The 25,589-nt window shown below is 38.8% G+C and overlaps 1 protein-coding gene across 1 annotated transcript in view; it reads left to right on the plus strand.

Annotated features, from left to right (window-relative positions):
• TENM2 (teneurin transmembrane protein 2) overlaps nt 1-25,589 on the plus strand; it is a 3,493,894-nt gene that overhangs the window by 79,248 nt on the left and 3,389,057 nt on the right. The window lies entirely within an intron of this gene.

Here is a 25,589-nt window from a genome sequence, read left to right on the forward strand (position 1 = left end):
TGGGGTGTAGGCCAGAGGTGTAGGGGGTGAGAGGATTCACCAGAGAGAGAGTGGGAAGTGGAACAATCAGATCTACTGAAATACACTACTTAGGGGAGCTTTGGGCAACTCAGGAGAGGTCTGCTGCACCATGTGGGTGAGCTTCCTAGCTGGGAATCAGAACTCATGTTGCAGTGGCTGATGATAGCTTGATAGAGTTGTGTCTTCAACTTTTGTGCACCAGGGAGGCCCTAATCTACCAATATTAAAGCCCACACTCTTAATCATCATTTTGCTTATCCAAAATTTTTAATAATACCTTCTGATCATTCCAGCCATTGGAAAAATGTGCAATAAAAACTTGGGTCAAATTCCTTAGAGCAGTAAACCACAGTTATCAATTTAGCTTAAGTAAGGTAAAATGACACTGATAAGCTGAACCAGCCAGGTGTAACAAAGAATTGAAATACCATATGCACACAGCAGTAAGCAAGCCAAAGGACGTTTATTTGAAGACACAGGCCAGCTTCTGGACACACAACCACACGGGTTAAAGAAACAGGCTAGCTCCTGACAGCAGCAAGCAGGCCTGAAGAGATTTATGCCAGGACAGATAAAAAGCTACTGAACACACATGCACAAGCAGGAGGGGTCACAAATGGGTTGCTGATGGTGAAGACAATTTCTGGGTTTTTATATTTATGCTCTTGTTTTGGCTCCAGGGAATGAGCTTATGGCTATCGTGCAGTTTCTTGATTGGTCAGTTTTGGCTAATTGGTCAGTTTTGGCTAATCTATGTCCTAACATAGATTAACCAGCAATAATGTCATGGACCTTTTCTTATTATTGACTTTTCTCCCTTGCTATATCTCCCAAGGGTCCCATGTGTCCTGGGACCACAGTCTCTGTCCCTCCTGTTATGTCTCCTGGAGCTCCAATCCCTATTCTTTTGTCAAGGTCTAACCCTTCAGTAATGCATCAAGTCAAATTTAAGAGATGGAATTTCACTCACCCCCCAATTTTTTTTCTTAAAGATTTATTTATTTATGCATACAGGAGCTGGGGTACAGGCCAGAGATGTGGGGGGTGAGAGGATACACTAGAGGCAGTGGGGCTAAGAACAGGCAGATTGGCTGAAGTACACTGCTGAGGGGAGCAGCGGGCGAGACAGGAGAGGTCTGCTGCACCATGTGGGTTGCTCTCTGGTCAGCGGGGGATAGTGTGGTACTTACCCCCTTGTGCCACCAGGGAGGCCCCCTCACTCCCAATTTTAAGAATCTTGTCCACAGGATATAATCACAGGCTTGGATAAATGTATCTAGACTGCAGCATAACATTTATGTTTATTATTTCCAACTTTGTTCTATGTTACATTTATCCTAAGACACTTTCCTTGTCTGCTCACAATGTCACATTTCTGAAATCAGGTTGCATCTGAAAAATTGATATATACCTTCAATGTGGTAGTGTTTTGGAGGGTGTAGTTATAACATGATTTCTCATTGAGGAACTAGGGTGACCTGTTATAACAGCTTTTGAATGCTGTGTAGGTCTTGCTCCAGTCTATGGTGATTAATATTCATTGCTTTCTCCTTTTGAAAATGAGAGCCCTATCTTCCTTCTCTGTTTTTCTGCATCTCTCTTCCTTTGTTTGATATGATCAATTCAATACCAAGTGTTCGAGTTCATTTGTAAGTTTTTCCCTTAGGAATGTAGTAACCACAAGACCACTCACAAAGTCATTCAGGGAAGAATGGTATTCCCCAATACTTTACCTATATGACCCACTCCACTGTGCCTCTCAAGTGTTTATTCTACTCTTAAAGTCCAATGCTTTTGAAAAATATACTTTTTTACCTTCTTAACACAAAGCCATTCCTTGTTTTGTTGTTATAAATACAAAAACCTTGAAAGATCTTTTGTTTGTCCTTGTAAATAACAGTTCTTTGGATTTCAGCTTTCCTGACCTCATTCCAACTCAAAAACCTCCATTTGTATCTATCTTTTGTGCATGCACCTTAAAAATCTAGTTAATACAGATTTATTTTTTCAACACTGTTTAAGAATAATAATACCTGAAACTGACAGTATATGAAAATTAGACATTCTTAGTACCTTGAAAAACTTAACTAATCTATACATTCCAAGGATTCGAAGCTATTATCCATATTTAATTGACGGTTTAATTTTCTCAGTTACACACCTATTAAAAAAGCAGAGCTAATCCATCTAACTCCAAACCCATGTCCTGCTATGCATTTGCTATCTCCTTTTTATAGTCAACTTATTCCACGGAATGATGCCAACTTTTGCTCTCAGTCTTTATATATATTTTTGAATGCTTTTAAATCATAGTTCCTCATTTAGCTAGGTCATATTTTATAGGGTATAAAAATATGCCACCCCAAAATATATCCTTTTTGGAAAAAGTTTGATTTCAGGAAAGTCTCCTAAAGATTGGGTAGAAGTTGCTTGGATAATAGCTTAATTTATCTTTGTGAGGGTCTATACGAGGTAGACCTAAAGGCCTTGTCTCTTCAATAGACAAGACAATACCTTTGTTTTCCCCAGTTAAATGCCTGTTTCCTCTTCCCCAACCTCTCTCATCTCATTTAAGCTATTTAAGATGGCAACTGAAGCCACATGGGCCAGTAACTTGGTCATGCTAGATTTCTCCCATGTATCCAGCAGGCATATATCACTATTAAACTTCAAAATGTTTTTTTTATTAATTTATCTGAAGATTGTTTGATTATTTACCAACCTAGAAGTCAGAGGAGTAAGGGATGATTTCCTATTCATCCCAATATTTGTCATCTAAGGAATGATTTAATAGCATTAGCCATATTGGTATTTAATAAATATTCTTATACTACAATTCATATAAAATAGAAAATTTATACCCACTTTTAATATTTCTCTACTACATCAGCCTATTCTCATACTTTGGTGGAAATCAGAGATATATCACAAAAAAATAGTCTCCAAGGTGGAATATTATAATTTACTAAATAAATACACATTCAAATATTCTAAAAGCTGATAGGACAGAGGCCTGTCTTCCTACTGGGGGTGGGAGAGCATCATGGAGGAACTAGACTATTCATTCACTCTTTGTAGAAGAGATGATAGTTTTCTACTACAATCCATTGCCCTTTCCCCCTAAGGTAATCGAATTTTCTCAATACATGGTTAGCCTACATTTCTCAAGGTCCCTTGCAGTTTTATTGACCAGATAACTAAGTTTCCTCCAAAGCACTTGGCACACAAAAAAATGAGAATGGATGCCAGAAAGTATTGGGATTTAGAAGTTACACTAGGCCAGATCTTGACACACTTTTGATACTGTGTGTGGCAGGCATGTTACCCGACAAAGGGTTTAAGAAATTGTCATCAGGGCCTCCCCGGTGGCACAGTGGTTGAGCGCTGGATTGCGAAGCTGCCCGCAGCCTCCGTGGCGCCAGTTCAATCCCCAGCTGCTCCCCAGCCACGGGAGGAGTGTCCCACATGGCACGCAGACCTCTCCTGCCGCCCGCGGTTCCCCTCAGCAGTGTATTTTGTCAGTCTGCCAGTTCTAGTCCCTTTTCTGGCTCTGGTGAATTCTCTCACCCTCCTGCACTTCTGACTGTACCCCGTGCTTGTATAAACAATTAAATAAATAAATAAATCTTTTAAATAAATAAATAAATAAATAAATAAATTGTCATCAGATCAGAACCTCTCTTACCAGTTCTGGGTTCAGCCACCCACAACTACAAATGCAAACAAAAGTGACTTTGGTGCAGCAAAATAGAATAAAAACAATTTATTCTAACCAACAAGGGAGAGAAAGCATGTCCAGTGACCTCCCAGTGGTGAGGTGGAGTGCAGGCACTTGGGCCACCACGGTGTAGCAATGTCACTGCTGTGTCTGGAGCTGGGGCCCACAGCACCATAGGGTAGAGTCTTACTAAGTTCTGCCACCAATGAGTGACATAGTGTGGCAAAAACCTGCCAGAGCTGAAGTTGGGGAAACGTCCCCCAACCTTGGGAGAAGGAGAAGGGTAAGGAGAAGGAGAAGGGTAAGGCTTGCCATTCCACAGCTGGTGGGGCAGCTGCCTTCTGAAGCAGCTCCCATGTAAAAGAGAACCATCCCATATGCATCGCTCCCCAAGAAGGGATCCTATAATAACCACTCTGCTTTGAGCCTTTCCTGTGGCTCCCTAACTCAGGAAGTCAGGGGGCAGGGTTCAACCCCTTGTCTGTACCCAGCAGCTCCAACAGGCAGGTGAATGACCCCTTCTCTCCAAAGATGTCCATATTCTACTCCCTGGAACTTGAATATATTAGGTTACTCAGCAAAGGGGATTTAGGGTTATACATAAAATATACCTGGTAGGGATTGCCTGGGTGGCACTCATGTCATTGTAAGAGTTAGAGGAGGATATGACTTTGAAAAACCAGAGAAATGACAACAGACGAAGACTTGCCCCATGATCCTGGCATTGACATAGAAGAAGAGGCCATTAACCAAGGAAACTATGTGCCCTCCAGAAAGTATAAAAGGCAAGGAGATGTTCTGCTCTAGTCTCCAGAAAGCACTGCAGTCCTTCCAACCTCTGGGCCTTAGTCAGTAAGAACCATGACAGACTTTTGATCTGTAGCAAATAAATTTGTGTTAAGTCACAAATAAGTTTTAAAAAGGCTAACTACCTTTATGATAATTTGCCAGAGCAACAATAGGAAACTGATACCCTGGGCTAAATCTGACCTTCCAGAACAGATGAGATGGGATTAGAGTTTTCTCAGAGGATCTTCTTGGAAGCAATGTGCAAAATGGGTTTATTTGTCAAAACCAGCAAAACAAAGTCAGCAGCCTACTGAAACAGGTTAGTTCTCAAGTAAGCTATTGGAAGATACCTAATGGAAAAGAAATGAGGAAGCCAAGAGGAAGAGTATGCTAGGCAGGCAGTGAGATAAGCTGTTTTGAAGCCCTGTGCCATACAAAAGTGGACAGCAAATTGCGATGTATTGAATGAGTTTATATATTCCAGGAGAATAATTCCAGCCTGGGAATACTTTACAGGCTATTGTTAGAAATATTGATAACAAACCAAGAGTGTTGGCTTTTTTTCATGTTTCTGGAGCATTTGTAAATCTCCTTGGTGCTTTTCCCCTACTAAATGTTATTTTATGCACAATGCAGAGGTGCCTTTACCCTGCAAGTGCAGGCCTATGTAAAAGTGACATCTTGTGTTGCTTTGATGCATTGCATTTCTGGTTTTCCCTGTTGTGATTTCTGTTCTGGAGACTCTTGCGTTTAGTTCTTTAGCTAATTAGAAAAGAAATCTTATACTATAGCCTCTGCAATGTAAGGGATATGAGTCAAGATATAACATTATACTGTTCTCTATCTTATTAGCAAATTGTATGTGACAAGCAGATCATTCGAAGGATGGAGTTGATATCATCCTTTACATTTGATCTTGTAAAACTGAGAGAGAAAATTTTGGTATTTAAAATTAGATTTAGTGATTTTTATGAAAATGTAATAAAAAGTAACTTATTAAAATAACTATTATTCATATAGAAAAAAATACTGACTTGAAATAACTGGAAACGAAACTGTTTTCTAGAAACTATTTTCTGGAAATGTTACTTTTTATTTTTAATGAGACCCTTGTGGTTCCAGATGTTGAGTATACTATCCTGTCTTTTGCTATAAATTCCTTTCACAGTGGAATTTGAACGTAAATGGCAATTACATTAAAGCACACCAATTCATTTCACTTAGACCAGAAATAAGATTGAGTAAATCAAAAACATTTTGAGTAAATCAAAAACCTGAAGAAATAGCTATGTGATCAATAAAAGTAATAATGAGGGTGTCAATAGTTCCCTTCTTTCTCATACTTAAAAGGCTGGGATCAGAAATACTGAGGAGGGAAAATCTTTCCAACATATTAGCAAGGATTAAGGTAGGATGATGAAATCTGGAATAATAGAGAACAGAAAAGACTACATGGTTAGAAATGAAAAAGAAAATGAAATGAAAGAAACAGCATGGGCATATGCCCAACTCAGAAGAAGAGTAAGAGAAAAACCCAAAGCTTAAAGCTAAAAGGAGATAGAGTTAAAATCCCAAATAATAAAACTAAGGGACTGCTGGGAAGAAACACCCTGGAGAAGAAAGGAAAGGTGCCTTGATCAAAGATAGATGATACAGAATCTGAAACGAAGAGGAAAAAATGGTTGTGAAAGAGACAGAAAACCACAGAAGCTAGAAGTCTGATGTGAGAAAGGTATCACAGTTTCAAACTCAGGATGTGGAGACAGAAGGATTCATGGGAGCGACTTGATTTCATTTGTGTAATTAACATGATCCACTGCTACATGTGCGAACACATCATTCAGTTGATGTCTATGGACACCACAAAATGAAATGAAATGCCACTTATTTGATGTGGTGAAAGCAAAATGGGTTTTAGTATCAGCCAACTGGGTTTGAAACTGGCTTTCACTTGCTACCTGATCTTTGTGAGTTCCTACACTGTTGTTTTTTTTTTTTAAAGATTTATTTATTTATGCATACAAGAGCTGAGGTGCAGGCCAGAGATGTGGGGAGGCGAAAGGATTCACCAGAGACAGAGTGGGGAGCAGAACAGGGAGATCTACTGAAATACACTGCTGAGGAGAGCAGCAGGTGAGACAGGAGAGGTCTGCTGTGCCATGTGAATAGCTCCCTGGCTGGGGCTCAAACTCGTGCTACGGTGGCTGCTGATAGATTCACAGTGCTGTGTCTTAAACCCTTGCGCCACCATGGAGGCCCAGTTCCTTCACAATTACCTTGTTTCCTTATGAGTAAAATGAGGACAATTGCATCTTGTTTATAAAGCTATTTTGAGGAAGCTGTGAGATAGTAAAACTTTGATAAACAATGTGTTGGGCAGAATTGCAGGTACTAGTTTCAATCCTTCCTAAGAAAATCATGATGATGCAAGGGATCAATAATAAGAGAAATAGAATTCAAAAATTTCTTCTCTATCACTTATGTGATGGATGGGAAGGCAATTAGTGCCTCCTTACCATTTTTGGTACAAAGAGCTAATATAGAACAAAAGAGAAGGAGTTTGGAGCAGACCACTTGGAAAAGGGGAGAGATTTTATCCTCTTTACATGTTGTTTCCAAATTTAGCATGTTGGGCCTCCCCGGTGGCGCAGCGGTTGAGCACTGGGTTGAGAAGCTGCCTGCAGCCTCTGCGGTGCTGGTTCAATCCCCAGCTGCTCCCCGGCCCCCGGAGGAGGGTCCCACATGGCGCGCAGACCTCTCCTGCCGCCCGCTGCTCCCCTCAGCAGTGTGCTTCGGTCCTTCTGCCTGCTCTGCTCCCTGCTCTGGCTCTGGTGAATTCTCTCACCCTCCCATGCTTCTGACTGTACCCAGTGCTTGTATAAATAAATAAATAAAATACAATAAAATAAATCTTAAAAAAAAAAATTAGCATGTTGAACTTGTGGTGGTGGGAAAACAATATATAGTTGCCTTTATTTTAAAGTTAATCCCTCCACTGGGCCTCCCTTGTGGCGCAAGGGGTTAAGACACAGCCTATGAACCTATTCACAGCCACTGCAGCATGAGTTCAATCCCCAGCCAGAGAACTACCCACTTGGTGCAGCAAACCTCTCCTGTCTGGCCTGCTGTCCCCTCAGCAGTGTATTTCAGTCAATCCACCTGTTCTGTTCCCCACTCTGTCTCTGGTGAATTCTTTCACCTCTCACACCTCTGGCCTTTACCCCAGTTCTTATATGCATAAATAAATAAATCTTTAAAAAAAATAAAGTTAATCCCACCAAATCAGGGATAATTTCCCTGAGTTAGAGAATGCTCTGTGAACCACCTCCAACATTACCCATTGGTAGTCTTTCAAACTGTGAAGTCCTGCAGTCACAACCAGACTTTCCGAAACAAATATCTAGGAGTGTCACCAAGATAATTTCTTTTATTTATTTATTTATTTTTAATTTGGAAAAGTAGGTTTCATTGGTGATGGGGTGGTGTTTTTGGAAAAGAGTGAGGGGGGTTGTGGCCTTGGACCATTTGCTAACATCTCTCGTGGTGATGCCGGTAATCCTATACTGTCTCTAGCTTGAGAAATGTGGTTTTCATCAGCCCTTACTTCCTGTAGCAACAAACTGGATTTGGGCTCTTGGTAAGTGTCTTCAACCTGTGCAATTATATACATTGGTTAAGGCGGTGAGTACATTAATGGAGTCCACCCATTTGTTTGACATGGCTTGTTATGGTATATCCTATTGAAAGTAACATTACCACTACAGGGTACAAAGCAGCCAGGGTAGGCCCAAGTAACAGTTAACAGGAAAGGTCAAGAGATACATAAAGATAAGATGTATTGTTATTCAGATAGGCAGCTGATGGTAGAAGAATGAGGGTATAGGATCCATGCAAATCAAAGAGGCATTAAAAATGAAATAGTTTGTTTAACCTGCTCCCATTTTAAGAGCTCAGTTTGAATCATTCAATAAGTTGTATAAATGGAAGCAGATGAACAACAATCATTGACAATTCATGCCTAGAAAATCTCCTCATCTCTTCACCTTCATTGTCTCTAACTATTCTAGTTATCGTCACTCACTGCACCCAGTCCATGCAGAGATGATTATTTTTTTGTGGCACCATTGCGCCTGTATTGTGCTAGATTATTCTACATTATATTCTTAATATATTTGTTGTATGTCCTCGAAAATGTTGGCAACCCTTTGAAGACAGATGCTAGTTCTGATTAATCTTCATACCCTCATATTCAGCCTAGCACATGATAGGAGATCGATACATACTTGTTTAATGGCTGGTGTTATGGTAAAAGAAGTGGAATAAATGTTCCCTGTTTTTGAGGGGGATAATTTCAGTAAGAAGGTAAAGGCAAGCATACCGATTCCTATGTTGTAAGGCAGAGTCAGGTTAGAGTCATCAGAGATTTCATCTAATTAAGGGGATTTCAAAAGGCTTCACAGAAAAGATGGTGCTTCAAGATAGGACTTAAGGAATTAATAGGTTTTCAACAAATGGAGTGTGTTTGGAGGAGAGTAGCTATTTCAGATAAATGAAACAGCATGAACAAAGGTAGAGGCAAAAACTCAGGGACTATCAAGTGAACAAAGCAAAGGCCATTCTGAATAGAATTCATTGTAGGAATGGCAATTAGATTTTATCTCATATGTCATACAGGACAACTGGTAGAGACTAGCCTGTATTGAAAATAATTCTTGGGTCGAGTCTGAGCTCAACATGCAAGAATGTCACAATCAATATATAGCTGCCATGGATTCAGAAGAATTTCATCTCTGAATTAAAGCACTTAAAGCCTACCATCTATATATGAATATTGATAGTAGTAACATTTTTCCTACCATTATTTTGGCAGATATTGATCATCAACAAAGTGCCAAGTTCCAAACTACACACTGAACATATATAGTGGTCATCAGGAAAGACAATTATGACATCTAAAGTAATGACAGTCCTTGAGGAATAGACTCACTCAACAAATAGCTTCACAAATGATTGTATAATCACAATTGTGATTGTCATCATGAAGGTCAATAACAGGGTGCCATATAATTACAATAGAACCAGTCCCATAGGGGTGAGAATACTTCCCTGACTAGGTGATATTTACACTGTTACCTGAAGTTTCTCTCTCCGTAGAGGGGATAGAGGAATGCCAAAGCTCTTTGACATTTACTGAATGATTTAAGTTCTGAGGCTCCTGTAGCTTCTGTGTCAAAAATTTAAATAAAAACTTGGCTCCTAACATTTCTCTTTATTAACCTAACACATTCACAATTAAACATCTTTGATAAGCAGATGCAAAGATAGGCAGATGATGGTAGGAGAATGCGGGTATAGGATCCATGCAAATCAAAGAGGCATTAAAAATGAAATACTTTGTTTAAGAACATTTTCTTAAATTACTAGTTGTCACAGTGTGGGCCTTAAACCAATAGACCAGTCTTACCTGGAAAATTGTTTCAAGTACACATTATTAGGCCCTACATCACATTTATTAAATTAGAAACTATGGGGGTGGGGCCAGGCAAGCTGTGTTATTTATTTATTTAAATTGAAATATTTTACTGAGTTAATGTTGGTTTACAACATGGTGTATGATGTTGTCACACCATACCTGTCACCAAAGCACCAATAGTCCTCCACCACAATCCATTTGGCCCCATTCCTCTATGCTTCTACCCATAAGTCTTCCACTCTGGCAGTCTCAATTCTGCAGTCAGATTTCTAAAGTTTGTTTTGGTTTAATTTTGTCTATTCCTTTGTTTTGTTTCTCTATAGTCCATATATAAATAATACCATCCAGTTTGTCTATCCCCTTCTAACTTACTTCATTTAGCATAATCTCCTTCCATTCATCCATGTTGTCACAAGTGGCAGGATTTCATCCTTAATCCATTCCTCTGTGGTTGGGCACAGAGGTGATTTCCAAAATTTGACTATTGTAAACAGTAAGCAAGCTGTGTTTTAGCAGGCCACCTGATGATCTGATGCATACAAGTTTTGAAATCCACTGCCTTGAACTAAAATATACGATGTATAACAGAAAGTAGTTTCCAGTGAACAGGGGAACTCCTCTTATATAATATTTTTCATGCTGATGAAAAATAAGGTAAAGATCTAAAGTAAATTCCTTTTGAATACTTATAAGACACCAAGGGTTGGATGACAAAATATTCTAAGAAACATCAAAATTAGTTGCTAAAGAAACTGATGACTTTTGTAGTAGCATAAGAGATACTATTGGTCTTGAAGAGATATTGATTAATTGTGGTTGTGTTACAGGGCAGTATGAGGGGTAGTCCAGGACACCCAAATCTTCCTGCTCTAAATGGGTTCTGCCATCTGCCACATCAAGACAAAACACTCTAGTGATAAGACCTTCCATGGAATGGAACTTTAATATAATTAGCATGCAGTAGAGAGAAGAGGAAGAAAAGGAATATAGTTTCCAATTCAAGTACCAAAGTTACACTTTCCCTTGTGGATAAATGCCCAGTCAAACAGGGTTGGCCCATAAAAGTACTGCTGAGACCCAAAAGTTTCCCACAAGTCTAAGGCACCTTCTGGTGGGGACCCACAGGAAAGGAGCAGAAGGGGCCAGGGAAGTCTGGAAGGAAAAGAGCAAATCAAAACCCAAGTAAAGATAAAGGCTGCCATTGTCAGCCTCCTCATGGGTCTCTCACCTATGTCTCTGTCTCTTTCAAGTGTCTCCTTCCATGTCCCCCAAGTTCCTGGCACAAATCCAAGGCAGAGAAGCAAGCACAGCTTCTTCGCATGTCTCTGTTGCATGTGGCTCCTCCAGTCCTCTTCTTGATCTCTTTCCTTCCTTCTCCCAGTCTCTCTAGCTACTCTTTCCTGTTCAGCTCCACCCTTCCTTGGGTAGGGCAGGGAACCTGGAGCCTCCCCTTTCTCTGGGGATTACCCTGTTTCAGTTACTATATTTAAGGGGGGTGGGGGAAAAGGTGTTTTTCCCCACCTAAAGTCTATTTATGTGTACTCACTTTCATTTGATTCTCATGAAAGATGAAGAAAAAACACATTTTAAGAACTTCTGTCCCAATGGAATATAAGAAATCACACTACAATGCCTTGAACAGGGTCCCCAAAATGCTTAGTTCAAATGGCAAACTAAGATGAAGAAATAGTTTACAAGGTGCAATTATAAATAGTAAAAATTGCTAGATACCTTTTATTGCCACAATTTATTGTGCTTCGGGAATATAGATAAAGACAGGAACCTTGGGGTCTGTTTGATTGTAATATTTAGGTTCAGATGTTCTTGAGTGACAAAAGTTTTCCGGAAAAACTAAGAGATTTACAGTATCAGAGATACCATGACCAACTTGCTCTTCAATTTGCTCTTAGCAATGTCATCTAACATAACCCTGGAACTTGTTAGAAATACAGAATCCCGGGCCTCCCTGGTGGTGCGGCGGTTGAGCCCTGGGTTGCGAAGCTGCCCGCACCCTCTGCAGCACTGTTTCGATCCCTGGCCGCCAGAGAGGGTCCCACATGGTGCGTAGATCTCTCCTGCCACCCACTGCTTCCCTCAGCAGTGTGCTTCGTCAGTCTGCCTGTTCTGCTCCCCACTCTGGCTCTGGTGAATTCTCTCACCCTCCCACACTTCAGACTGTACCCAGTGTTTGTATAAATAAATAAATAAACAAAAAGAAAAAAGAAAAAAAAAAAGAAATACAGAATCTCAAACCCTACCCCAGACCTACAAAATCAGGATCTACTGATTGACATGCTAGCTGTTGACATGCTCATTAAAGTTTGAGAAGCACTGAAACACATGTATTATTCTAGGACAACCTATTGGGAATTTTGTGGCATAACCATACGCAGTTCCTACAGTGGTGGAGTTCTGGTGTTAACCCAAACTGTTCTAATATGTTAATCAACCATGGTGATCAATGGGTGACAAATGCCATGGCCAAATTGCCCTCACATCCCTGTGTGTTAATCTAAAAGAGGATACTTGGGGGAGAAAAGGAAAAATTTCGAACAGTGGCAATGGAAGACATTCTTAAGCAACATGAGATGAGCAAGATTGAGAAAATCAAATCCATGTAAATAAAGGTATTTGAAAATAGTTTATTGAAGAAGAGTAAGTGATAACCATTTGATCCATATTGGTGCAATAGCTCTGGTGTGAAAGGTTATCTTATATAACATTTCCCACTGGAATCCATTAGAACAGAAGTCTAAACAAATCCCTTTGCTACAAAGAAAAGCCTTAGAGCAAGATAAAAGATAATTAATTATACCTGCAATTTATACAATGAACTGAGTGCAATACACCATTGAAAACCAAAGGATTATTGTAGCCTATTAACAGTAAAGATGTCTACTGTACTAGAAAAAACTCTTAATTTTTACATTTTATGACTGTGCTAATTCCCCAAACAGATACTTGGGCGACATTTATGGTATCTGAGGAAAATCTTCTCTTTTTAAGCACTGGAATTTGCATTTTCTAATGTCACATACATGGTAAAACATTGTCATAGAGGGAGTAAGTTATTCAGAAGTAGATTTAGCCTACAATAATATCAACACTTTCATTTCAAGTTCATTGATTTTTTTTTTTTTACCTTAATGAGTACTGGAATTAGTAGAGTACAAAAAGCTCTATATCAGTTGAAAATCTTCTCACAACTCAATTTAATTTAATTTGAAAATAGCTGTTTTACTGTCTCTCAAACTAAATTTAAGAAATCAAACAGAGCATTAACATGTTAATTAATAAGAGGTTCAGTAGGAAGGTAGGAAATGATTAGTTGCTTACGATTCCTTCAGATTTTCTCTAGGAAACTCATTAAAGGGCTCTTCAGAAGTGCTTTTCTGAAAAGATGACAAACACATGGCACATGTTCTTCAGAAATCTCAAGGTGTAAGGCTTGTGTCTGGTTTCTCTCCACAGTATGGAGGCTGTCTAAGGGGTGCTTTCTAAAGGAAAGACTCAGCTCTGGGGCATTTAATAAGTGACCTATATGGCATGTTCCAGGAAAGGCACTAGCAACAATATGGGAGGAAAGAGAACAAACTCAATGTAATCAGTGCAATATGAAGCCATTCACTTTGGGTTGACTATGGAAGTGATGGTCCAAATTTTTCTTCAAGTAATTAGAGAAGAGATGAGTAACTCTTCAAGTACCTTAGTACTTTTTAGCTCCTTACATTCTGTAAGATATTTCCTTAAACATTTTTATAAGTCAAAAGAAGTTTAACTGTAACAATGATAACTGTTGAATTCATGGGAGAGACCCAGCATGACTGAGGATCTCATTACATAGCATTAGATGCCATCTTAAGTAGCTTAGCAAAAACAAGGGGGGTGGAGATAAAAGGGGGAGGGAGTGAAGGAGCTTACCAATGAAAGCACAGAAAACAAAGTTATCTAGATGTAAGTTTTGCCTTCTCCACTGAAAAGAGATAAGAAGGCACCTTACAGAGATGTTTACATATAAATGTCTTTTTCAAAAGCAACCTCCATTTAGCCTTCAGAGCCCCTTCTCTCTCCCATGAAATCATATTTTTATCAGAGACATATTTTGTGGTGGCAGATTTTGTTCTTCTACAGCCTCATTTTTGAAAATTCTAAAGATGTTACATAATTTGGAAGTTGAATTAATACTTTATATAAGGTTCCATAAATATTAACTCATTTGATTTCCACCACTCCAGTAACTTTGTAGGGTGGACACAATTCCTAGAGAAAGCAAAGCATATTCAAAACGGTCCAAACTCACTTCAGCTGTTGGGAACCTATGTTTCTAAACTTCATGTTCTTTCTCTTAATCTATCTTTTTCTCCATACTTAAAATAACAGTTTTCAAAAAGTACGTTAGATACTTAAACATGTATCAACAATTCCACATATGCTGTCATTAGCAGAAGTAAATGAATGCTAGTTATGAAATTAGTATTCAATATACCAAAGTCTTACATTTTGCTAGATGAAGACCCTAGAATTAGATCACACCTTTGCAGTAGCCAATGGAAGAAAGGGAATAATGATATTTTAGCAGTGTTTCATGAAACATGTGGTCCCCAACCAGCTAGAATAAACATTACCTGGGAAATTGGAGTAAATTCTTGGTACCCAACTGAGATTTAATCAATCAGATCCACTCAGGGTGGAGCTTTGTCTTCTCTAGTTTGACACATTCTCCAGGGGATTCTGATGCTCAGTTTGAGAACCACTACCCTATAGAATTAGTCATAACATTAAAGCAACTGAGGGGCCTCCCCGGTGGTGCAAGGGGTTAAGACACAACCTATGAAGCTGTCTGCAGCCACTGCAGCACAAGTTCGATCCCCAGCCAGGGAGTTACCCACATGGCGCAGCAGACCTCTCCTGACTCACCTGCTGCTCCCCTCAGCAGTGTACTTCAGTCAATCTGCCTGTTCTGTTCCCCACTCTGTCTCTGGTGAATCCTCTCGGTCCCTGCACGTCTGGCCTGTACCCCAGTTCTTGTATGCATAAATAAATAAATCTTTAAAAAAAACATTAAAGCAGTTGAACAGTTACTTTTGGAGATGGGATTGTTTCTAGTTTGCATTGCTACCACATGAAATACAACCAGGCACAAAGTGTACACTCCATAAATTCTTGTTCCATAAGCTATTCCTCAAGGTATTTCTGAAAGTTCTTATAAATGAGTACTCTTTAGTGTGGCAAACAAATACTTACTAATAAAAGGAGTAGTACATTTTATGGGAGTTATAAGTGTAAATGCAGGCATGAGTGAATAAAGAGACCCCAATTGCATGGTGAATACTATGTAATATAGAACAGTTATTCTCACAGTTGGTTCTTGAATCTGAACAGATTGTCAGAACTACCTGGAATGGCGACAGTAACTCTTGACACTTTTAATGAGTTGAAAGTAGGACCCAAGTATGGGGATTTTAAACATGAGAATGTGGGCCTCCCCGGTGGCGCAGTGGTTGAGCGCTGGGTTGCAAAGCTGCCCGCAGCCTCTGCAGTGCTGGTTCAATTCCTGGCTGCTCCCCGGCCTCCAGAGGAGGGTCCCACATGGAGGAGGGTCCCACATGGCGCGCAGAACTCTCCTGCCACCCGCTGCTCCCCTCAACAGTGTACTTCGGTCCTTCTGCCTGCTCTGCTCCCCGCTCTGGCTCTGGTGAATTCTCTCACCCTCCCACGCTTCTGACTGTACCCAGTGCTTGTATAAATAAAAATAAATAAATCTTAAAAATAAATAAATAAACAGGAGAATGTGTATGTGTATCGATACACATGCATGTATATAAATACACACACTACCACACACCTATACACTGTTCTCAAAAAGTGTGTGCTACTTAGGCACATTAATATGTAATTAAATTTATGCACATATTTATTAGAAACACAACATTGGCTTGTTTGAAAACAATTAAATGCAGATATTTATAAAAATGAAATTCCACCCACTCATCTCACTCTCAGGAAAAACAAACATGTACAGTTTAGCAGCTTTTTTTAAGCCCATATTTGTTACTGTGTAAACACAAATTTATATGCATTTTTTTACAGAAAATAAATAACAGAATTATTTATACTTGACTCCAAGTAGAGTTTTTTATTCAACATACCTTGGGCAAACTTCCATGTCAATCAATAGAGGGCTAATTCATTCTTTTAAAAGACTACACAGTATTCTTTATCTGACTTAATCAATATTCAGAATTACAAATATCAGTTTAATGGACTTCTTTGAGAACTTTTTGCGGGAAAGATCCTATACATGGAAATCTGATGTGAAGAAAATGAGAATAGAAGCTAATATAAATATAAAAATAATTGAATTTAAAAGATATTTAGTGAGGTGTATTGATAGGAACCACTTGGAGAATGAATGACACAGTGTTCGGGCAGGTGAACTAGGTGAATAGAGAATGTAAGTCTTCTGCATGTTGATCTGATTTTCTTGTCCTTCACTGCTATTCTCTGGACAGTGCTGTCCATAATCTACCATCCTGACTGCATCTAACATCCAAATCCCACCTTGAACGTACATAGAGTATGTTTGTTTATTTTGAGATAATTAAAATTTTGGTGTGAAGCCACAAAATCAATAGCAGAAATATAATGCAAATTTAGAATATACACAAAACACTTCTCTGTGACTAATTTCTTATTTTTCGTTTTAATATTGTAGTCTCAAGTTAACTCTTCTACTTTCTATTGGTTTACAAGTAATGAAAAAAACAATACAACAGAAGACAAAAACAGAAAAAGAATCTGGCTATCCTAAGCAAGGGGAAAACTAGACTACTCTAGCCAATTTTTCCAAAATTTGATTTAAATTTTTCTGACATTTTGCTGCTATTAATACTATAAAATTATAAACTAGCTAACCCAAGCTCCAAGTGTTTTATGATTTTGATGTGGAATTTAATAAGCAATTATTTTTTACTTTCATAGCTTCGTATATCTCTAGGTATTTAAACTTACTATAATAATTCATATTTTAAAAAACATAATTATCAATTTATTTGTGTAAGGTAGTCTAGATAATCAGTTTAGAGCCTTTTTTTTATATATTTAAAGAACAGGTTTATTAGAAAAGGTATAGGATAGTAAAGACACTTGCACAGACACAAGTGGGCAGGAAGAGCTGCCCCGAAAGGGACAGGTTTGCTGAGAGAGGCTGCATGATTGCAGGCTGGTGGCCTTGAGGGGAGCTAACTCTGCTGAAGGAGGTCAGTGAAGAGAAGCCCCGGCAGGTACAGGTCATGAGCAGGCAGAAAACTGCTGCCCTGTGGAGGAAGAGAGTTGGTGAAAGGAAGCACCTGCATAGTCACAGGTGGGCAGACGGAGTGCTGCCTAGAGCCGTTTATTTGTAATGTCATTTTTGTGTTGTTATTATTTTAAACATCAATAATTAATGTTTTTTGAGCTTCCTTTTATATTACCCAAGTTCTTGTGTTTGTTTTTTTTTTTTTTCTCTTCAGTTTAATAATCTTTGGTATCAATTAGGAGAGACACATACATAGTTATAGGACTGGCAGAATTTAACTGTGAATATTTATGTTTCACTATTACAACTATAACACCAATAAAAAATGTGGCTTTTTCCTAGGTTTTGAGGTTGAGCTGGACATTAATAAGTATAGGACAGAAATGCAGTAAATTGATGCCTTATGTCTACAATATGTTGCTATTTATGAAATTAATTAAATAAATTTATGTTCAAGCCATGTATAGCATTTATGCTGTGCTATGCTCTCTCCAAAATCTGACAGAGATTAATCAATGTAATTCTCTTAACAGTTCCATAAAATAGATGCTCTTATTAATCTCATTTAATTGAAGAGAAAACAAAGAAAAAGAGATGGTAAGTGACTTGCCCTAGATTTCACAGCTGGTAAGGAGCAGAGGAAGGACTCAAAGCAAGGAGTAAGGCTAAAGAATTTGTATAATTTCAACTCTCAGGGCACAGAGGAAATCATCTTGTATTCCTCTAAATTCTACTCAGACTGAGTGAGTAATCAAAATAGCATCAGTTAGCAAAGCAAAATCGATTTATGGAGGATTTACATGACTCTAAATTCTAAAGAATAATAGGACAAGGCAGACTTGTCCTGCATTTGGGGATTTGGGGTGTTGGGAGAGGGACATTACACATGACAGACAAGAAGGGGTGACGTCATTCTTACTCTAAGAGTAAAGATGAAATTCGAGCACAAGGACTATGGTGATGATGCACAGGGGAATTGGTGGTGGGAATTTCACGGGGACTATACCTGAAAAGAGAAAACATGCTTTGTAAAAAATGAAGAATGATGTAAAAAATATACATAAAAAATAACATGAGAAAAAAAAAAGAAATTCTCAGGTAGAGAGAACATGTTCACTGATAAATCTACAACTGGATAAGACCCCCCCACACATACACACACCATAACCCCAACCACTTCAGACTACATTTTCCTAGGTCCTAAAAGGAGGATCAGGGATTGCTCCTTGGATTAGGGAAAGGGAAGAAACACAGGACATGGATGATCTCTTCTTTGATTAGGGAAAGGATAAGGACTCAGGGACAGAAGCTTTTCCTCAGCCTGAAGGGATTTCATCACTTTAGCTGATAATACCCTGCATGCCAGTGTGGGATGTCTTGAGGTGATCAGTTCTAGAATATCAAGGTGGTATGATTTTGATACCTTCACTACAAAGCTGCCTTCTTGCAAATTTTCAAACATAAAACCTTGATTGAACAATTTAACTGTTCTTTTGTATTTCAGAAGTTGGATGTAAGTGAATATACAGTTGTGCAAACATCTAATCTTGATATCTTTAAAATATGTTAAGATTTTTCACACAGAAAATACATAAATAGTCGGAAATAGAAAATAGGAAGCAGGTAACCTCAAAGAATTGGGGGTAGGCATGAGATACCATCTTACACCAGTGAGAATGGCACATATTAAAAAAACTAGCAACAACAAATGTTGGTGAGGGTGTAGAGAAAAAGGAACTCTTCTGCACTGTTGGTGGGAGTGCAAACTGGTCCAATCACTATGGAGAGCTCTGTGGAGATTTCTGGACCTACTAAACATAGAGCTTCCATATGATCCAGCAATTCCACTCCTAGGTATTTACCCAAAGGACACAGAAACATCCATTCCAAAGAGCACCTGCACCCCTATGTTTATAGCAGCACTGTTTACAATAGCTAAGCTTTGGAAACAACCCAAATGCCCAAAAATAGATGACTGGATCAAGAAGATGTGGTACATATATACCATGGAATATTACTCAGCATTCAAAAAAGATAAACACATGCAATTTGCAGCAACATGGATGGCGCTGGAAGGGGTCATGCTCAGCGAAATAAGCCAGAAAGAAAAAGAAAAATACCGGATGGTCTCACTCATAGCAGGGATCTAGAAAACTTAAATAAGGGACCAGGAAAATGAATAACTATAAGAAAGTGAAAATCAAAATCAACAAAAAACTATGAACCAGAGACACTCTATGGAGGGTAGGGGGCGGGAGGGGAGGGATTGGGGTCAAAATAAGGGGGTTGCAATTGTATGGGGAATATAAAAATAAAATTTATTATTAAAAAATCTATATTGAAGAAACTGCAAAAAAAAAAAAAGAATTGGGGGTAGGGTCTAATTTTGCATAAGAAAAAATGTAATTGTCTTTATTAAAAGGTATAGCACAGAATAAATAAGAGCAATCACAGATTAGTTCTATTTAAGGAAGAACTATTTCTAATGGTAAACTTGCCAAAAACAACAAAGTTAAAAATAAAATTAAAGTTTCTTTAAGTACCATGTTTTATGAATGTAATAAACTAGATGAATGCAATAAATTGGATTCACTTTTAATGTATGAAATATTGATTTTCCTCTTTTTGGGAATCCATGAAATCAATTGCAAAAATATAAGGCAAATTTAGAACATACACAAAATGCTCCTTTCTGACTAATTTAATTTCTCATGTTTGTATAAATAATAAAACCAGAGACAGCCCACTTCTTTGCCATTAACCACCATACATGTGTTAGATAGCTTTGTCCATTTTGCTAAAAAGGACTCAGCCATCTAGTCTCTAAAAGCATAAAATGATCGAGTGCTAAGTGGGGAACTGTGTTAGAGAAATCACTGTATTAACTATTTTCTATCTAACAACCAGGAACTTGGATGAAGATTGAAGTTCATATCATTTTGATGGTGTTTATCAATACTGTGTAGCTTTAAAATGCAATGTTTCCACCTCAGTTGACAAGGTTTCCATTTAGGAACAGCTCCATCAGACACGCTGCTCTTTCGTGTTTATCCAAACCTGCCATTTTGGTATAAAACTTTCACTAGCAGTGACTGATGGGACTCAGGACAGGTTTAAAACCTGCTCTTCCCACAAATTATAATTGGCTAAAATGGAATATTTTGGTGGTAACCTATCTAAGAGGAAATGTCAGGAATTCAACTTAAAAGTAAGAGACAAATGGACATATGGGCAGAAATAAGGCTGCTGAAAACCCTTCCTGATATGCCTTGTATTAACAACTCATATCCCAGACCCCAGAAAGGAAAATATGAATTTCACACCTTTACACTTATGCAATATAATGAACATGAGTCAAGGAAATTTTGAGATACCAAAAAAGCAGGTTGATATTGTCCACATTGGACCAAGCAGTAGAATTTGAGACAATTGACCACACCCTCCTTCAAAGACTTTCATTTGCTTTCCAAACACCTTGTGTTCCCACAGCTTACAGGTATTCTCCATCATCTCCCAAATTTGTCACTCCTGATTTTTCCATCTGTTAAAAATTAGAATTCTCAGTACTCAGCTCTCCTTCCCCATACCTACCTCTTTTGCTTACAAACTAAACATATTAATACTGTGGGTTCAGTTCCAGACCATGGCAATAAAGGGAATGTCATAAAAAAGCTTATCACACATTTTTTTGATTTGCCAGTGCATACAAAGGTTATGTTTATTATATTATAGTCCATTAAGTAAGTGATAATATTAGGCCTAAAAAAACAATGCCCAGGGCCTCCCCGGTGGCGCAGCGGTAGAGCGCTGGGTTGCGAAGCTGCACGCGGCCTCTGCGGCGCCGGTTCAGTCCCCGGCTGCTCCCAGGCCACCGGAGGAGGGTCCCACATGGCGCGCAGACCTCTCCTGCCGCCCGCTGCTCCCCTCAGCAGTGTGCTTCGGTCCTTCTGCCTGCTCTGCTCCCCGCTCTGGCTCTGGTGAATTCTCTCACCCTCCCGCGCTTCTGACTGTACCCAGTGCATGTATAAACAAAACAAACAAGCAAAACAAAAAAACATGCCTCTATTAAAAAAAAAAAAAACAAAAAACAATGCCCAATCTGCACCCCTATGTTTATAGCAGCACTATTTACAATAGCTAAGCTTTGGAAACAACCCAAATGCCCAAAAATAGATGACTGGATCAAGAAGATGTGGTACATATATACAATAGAATATTACTCAGCAATCAAAAAAAGATAAAATCATGCAATGTGCAGCAACATAGATGGAGCTGGAAGGGATCATACTCAGAAATAAGCCAGAAAGAAAGAGAAAAATACCAGATGGTCTCAGTCATAGCAGGAATCTAGAAAACCTAAATAAGGGACCAGGAAAAAGAACAACTATAAGAAAGAAAAAAATCAAATCAACAAACAACTATAAATCAGAGACACACTATGGGGGGAGGTGCGGGGGGCAGGGAAAGAAGGGCTTAGGGTCAAAATAAGGCGGGTGCAATTGTATGGGGAATATAAAAATAAAAATTTTAAAAAAAGCTCTAATTCTGGGGCTTCCCTGGTGGCACAAGGGGTTAAGACGCAACCTATGAAGCTGTCTGCAGCCTTTGTAGCACAAGTTAGATCCCCAGCGGGCCAGGGAGCAGCCCACATGGTGCAGCAGACCTCTCCTGACATGCCCGCTGCTCCCCTCAGCAGTGTACTTTGGTCAATCTGCCCATTCTGTTCCCCACTCTGTTTCTGGTGAATCCTCTCACCCTGTCCCCACCCCCACCTCTGGCCTGTACCCCAGCTCTTGTATGCATAAATAAATAAATCTTTAAAAAAAAAAAGCTCTAATTCTGAAAATCACAAATAAAAAGGAACAATAAAAAAATGTGCATACTTTAACTAAAAAACACTTAACTAGAGGGCCTCCCTGGTGGTGCAATGGGTTAAGTCTCAGCACTGTGAAGCCATCCATAGCCACTGCAGCACAAGTTCAATCCCAGCCAGGGAAATGAACCATATGGCGCAGCCGACCTCTCCCGACTTGCCTGTTGTTCCCCTCAGCAGTGTGTTTCAGTATATCTGCCTGTTCTGTTCCCTACTCTGTCTCTGGTGAATTCTCTCACCCCCTGCAACTTTGGCCTACACCCCAGCTCTTAAATGCATAAATAAATAAAAATCTTTAAAAAATACTTGACTAATCGTTACCTGAACTTCAGCAAGTTGTCATTTTTTTGCTGTTGCAAGGGCTTGCTTTGATGTTGATAGCTGATGATTGTTTAGGATGGTGGCTGAAGGTAGGTGTGCATGTGGCAATTTCTTTAAATAAGACAAAATATTGCTATATGGGTTGACTCTTCTCTTTTTCAAGAAAGATTGTTCTATAGCACATGATACTGCTTGACAACATTTTACCCGCAGTAGAACTTCTTTTGAAATTGCAGTCAATCTCTTCAAACTCTGCCACTGTTTTATTAACTTAAGTTTGTCATATTCTCAATCTTTTGTCATCATTGCAACAATGTTTACAGCAGCTTTACTAGATTTCACCCTAAGAAACTAGTTTCTTTGCCTATCCATAAGAAACAACTCCTCATCTGTTAAATTTTTATCATGAGTGAAGAAATCCAGTCAAATCTGCAGTCTCCACTGCTAATTCTAGTTCTCTCACTGGTTGTAGCACATCTGTAAGAAAGATGGGGTTTCCCAAGATCCACTTCACTTAAGGCCCTCAAAATCACCCATGAGGTTTAGTATCAATTTCCAAACTCCTGGAAATGTTATTTTGACTTCTTATGGACTATGAATATTTTCTTTTTTTTTTTTAATTAATAAATTTTATTTTTATATTCTCCATACAATTGCAATCCCCCCATTCTGACCCCAATCCCTCCCCTCCCGCCCCCCACCCCCCAAAAAGTGTCTCTGGTTCATAGTTTTTGTTGATTTTGATTTTCACTTTCTTATAGTTATTCATTTTCCTGGTCCCTTATTTAAGTTTTCTAGATCCCTGCTATGAGTGAGACCATCCGGTATTTTTCTTTTTCTTTTTGGCTTATTTCACTGAGCATGACCCCTTCCAGCGCCATCCATGTTGCTGCAAATTGCATGTGTTTATCTTTTTTGAATGCTGAGTAATATTCCATGGTATATATGTACCACATCTTCTTGATCCAGTCATCTATTTTTGGGCATTTGGGCTGTTTCCAAAGCTTAGCTATTGTAAACAGTGCTGCTATAAACATAGGGGTGCAGGTGTTCTTTGGAATTGATGTTTCTGTGTTCTTTGGGTAAATACCTAGGAGTGGAATTGCTGGATCCTGTGGAAGCTCTATGTTTAGTAGGTCCAGAAATCTCCACAGAGCTCTCCATAGTGGTTGGACCAGTTTGCACTCCCACCAACAGTGCAGAAGAGTTCCTTTTTCTCCACAACCTCGCCAACATTTGTTGTTGCTAGTTTTTTTAATATGTGCCATTCTCACTGGTGTAAGATGGTATCTCATGGTAGTTTTGATTTGCATTTCCCTGATTGCAAGTGATGTTGAACATTTTTTCATATGCCTGTTGGCCATTCGCATTTCCTCTTCAGAGAAGTTTCTTTTTAGTTCCTCTTGGACTATGAATATTTTCAATGGCATCTAGAATGGTAGTTTCTTTTCAGAAGGTTTTCAATTGACTTTGCCCAGATCCATTGATAGAATCACTATCTATGGTAGCTTACAAAATGTATTTTTTAAATAATGAGCCCTGGAAATCAAATGACTCCTTGATTCATGGGCTACAGAATGACAAATATTAATCTCCTAGACTGTCTCCATCTGAGCTCATGAGTGACTTGAAATGTTGTCAGTGAGCAGGATTTTTTTTTCCCCGTCTGGCAGTTCATTCCAACAATGAGTTTAAATTTTTCAATGAACTATGCTGTAAACAGATGGGCTGTCATTCAGGCTTTTTATTCCATTGAGAGAGCACAGGCAAAGTAAATTTAGTATCATTCTTAAAGACCCTAGAATTTTCCAAATGGTAAATGACTATTAACTTCAACTTCATGTCACAAGTTACATTAGCTTCTACTAAGAGTCAACTTGCTATTGAAGTTTTGAAACCAGGCATTGACTTCTCCTCCCTAGCTATGACAGTTCTAGATGGCACTTCTTCCAATATACATACAGCTGCTTCATTTATAATGAAAATTTGCTATTTACTGTGTTCACTTTCATCAGTTACCTTACTAGATATTTAGAATAATTTTCTATACTTTCTATCTCAGCACATGCTGCTTCACCTCACACTTTCATGTAATAGATATGAATTTTCTTAAATTTCATGAACCAATTTCTAGTATCAAACTTTTCTTCTATAGCCACCTCAACCTCCTAGTTTTCATAGAACTAAAAGGGATCAGACATTTGGTGTGGATTAGATTTTGTTTAAGGGAATATTGTGGCTCCTTTGATCTCCTTTCCAGACAACTATTTTCTGTATTCTCTGTTTGTTTCAGTTTCTTAGCATTTGTGTGTTCACTGGAGTCACTCTGTGAATTTTTTTTAATAGTTTTTCCTTTGCGTTTACAATTTGGATAACTCTTTGGTGCAAAAGGCCTAGCTTTTGACCTTTCTTCACTCTGACATGCCTTCTTACTGGATTTCATTCATTTCTAGTTTTATATTTAAAGTGGAATACATGTGGGCCTTCCCGGTGGCGCAGTGGTTGAGCACTGGGCTGCGTAGCTACCCACAACCTCTGCAGCGCCAGTTCGATCCCCAGCAGCCGGGCAAGGGTCCCACATGGTGTGCAGACCTCTCTTGCTGCCTTCTGCTCCCTTCAGCAGTGTACCTCGGTCCTTCTGCCTGCTCTGCTCCCCGCTCTGGCTCTGGTGAATTCTCTCACCCTCCCGTGCTTCTGACTGTACCCAGTGTTTGTATAAATAAATAAATAAATCTTTAAAATAAAAAAAAATGATAATTAAAAAAAAAATGGAATACATGTGACCCTTCCTTTCACTTGAACACTTAAGAAGTCACTGTAGGGTTAGTAAATGGCCTAATTGCAATATTTGTTGTGTCTCAGAGAATACCTACTGATGGAATGATCAGAACAAAAACATTTATCAATTAAGTTTGACATCTTATATGTCAAAAGTTTGTGGTGCCCCAAAATAATTGCAATAGTGATAGCAAAGATAACTGATGACAATATTTGTGAATTGTAGGAAAGCAAAGCGCAATAAAACTAGGCAGTTTTATTTTAAGTGTTCTGTTTTCTGTCCTTTGTCTAGAAATGTATATGAAGCATTATCACTTAA

Source organism: Talpa occidentalis, unplaced genomic scaffold, assembly GCF_014898055.3.
Source record: "Talpa occidentalis isolate TD23 unplaced genomic scaffold, MPIMG_talOcc4v2.1 talOcc4.9, whole genome shotgun sequence".
Classification (NCBI taxonomy): Eukaryota; Metazoa; Chordata; class Mammalia; order Eulipotyphla; family Talpidae; genus Talpa; species Talpa occidentalis.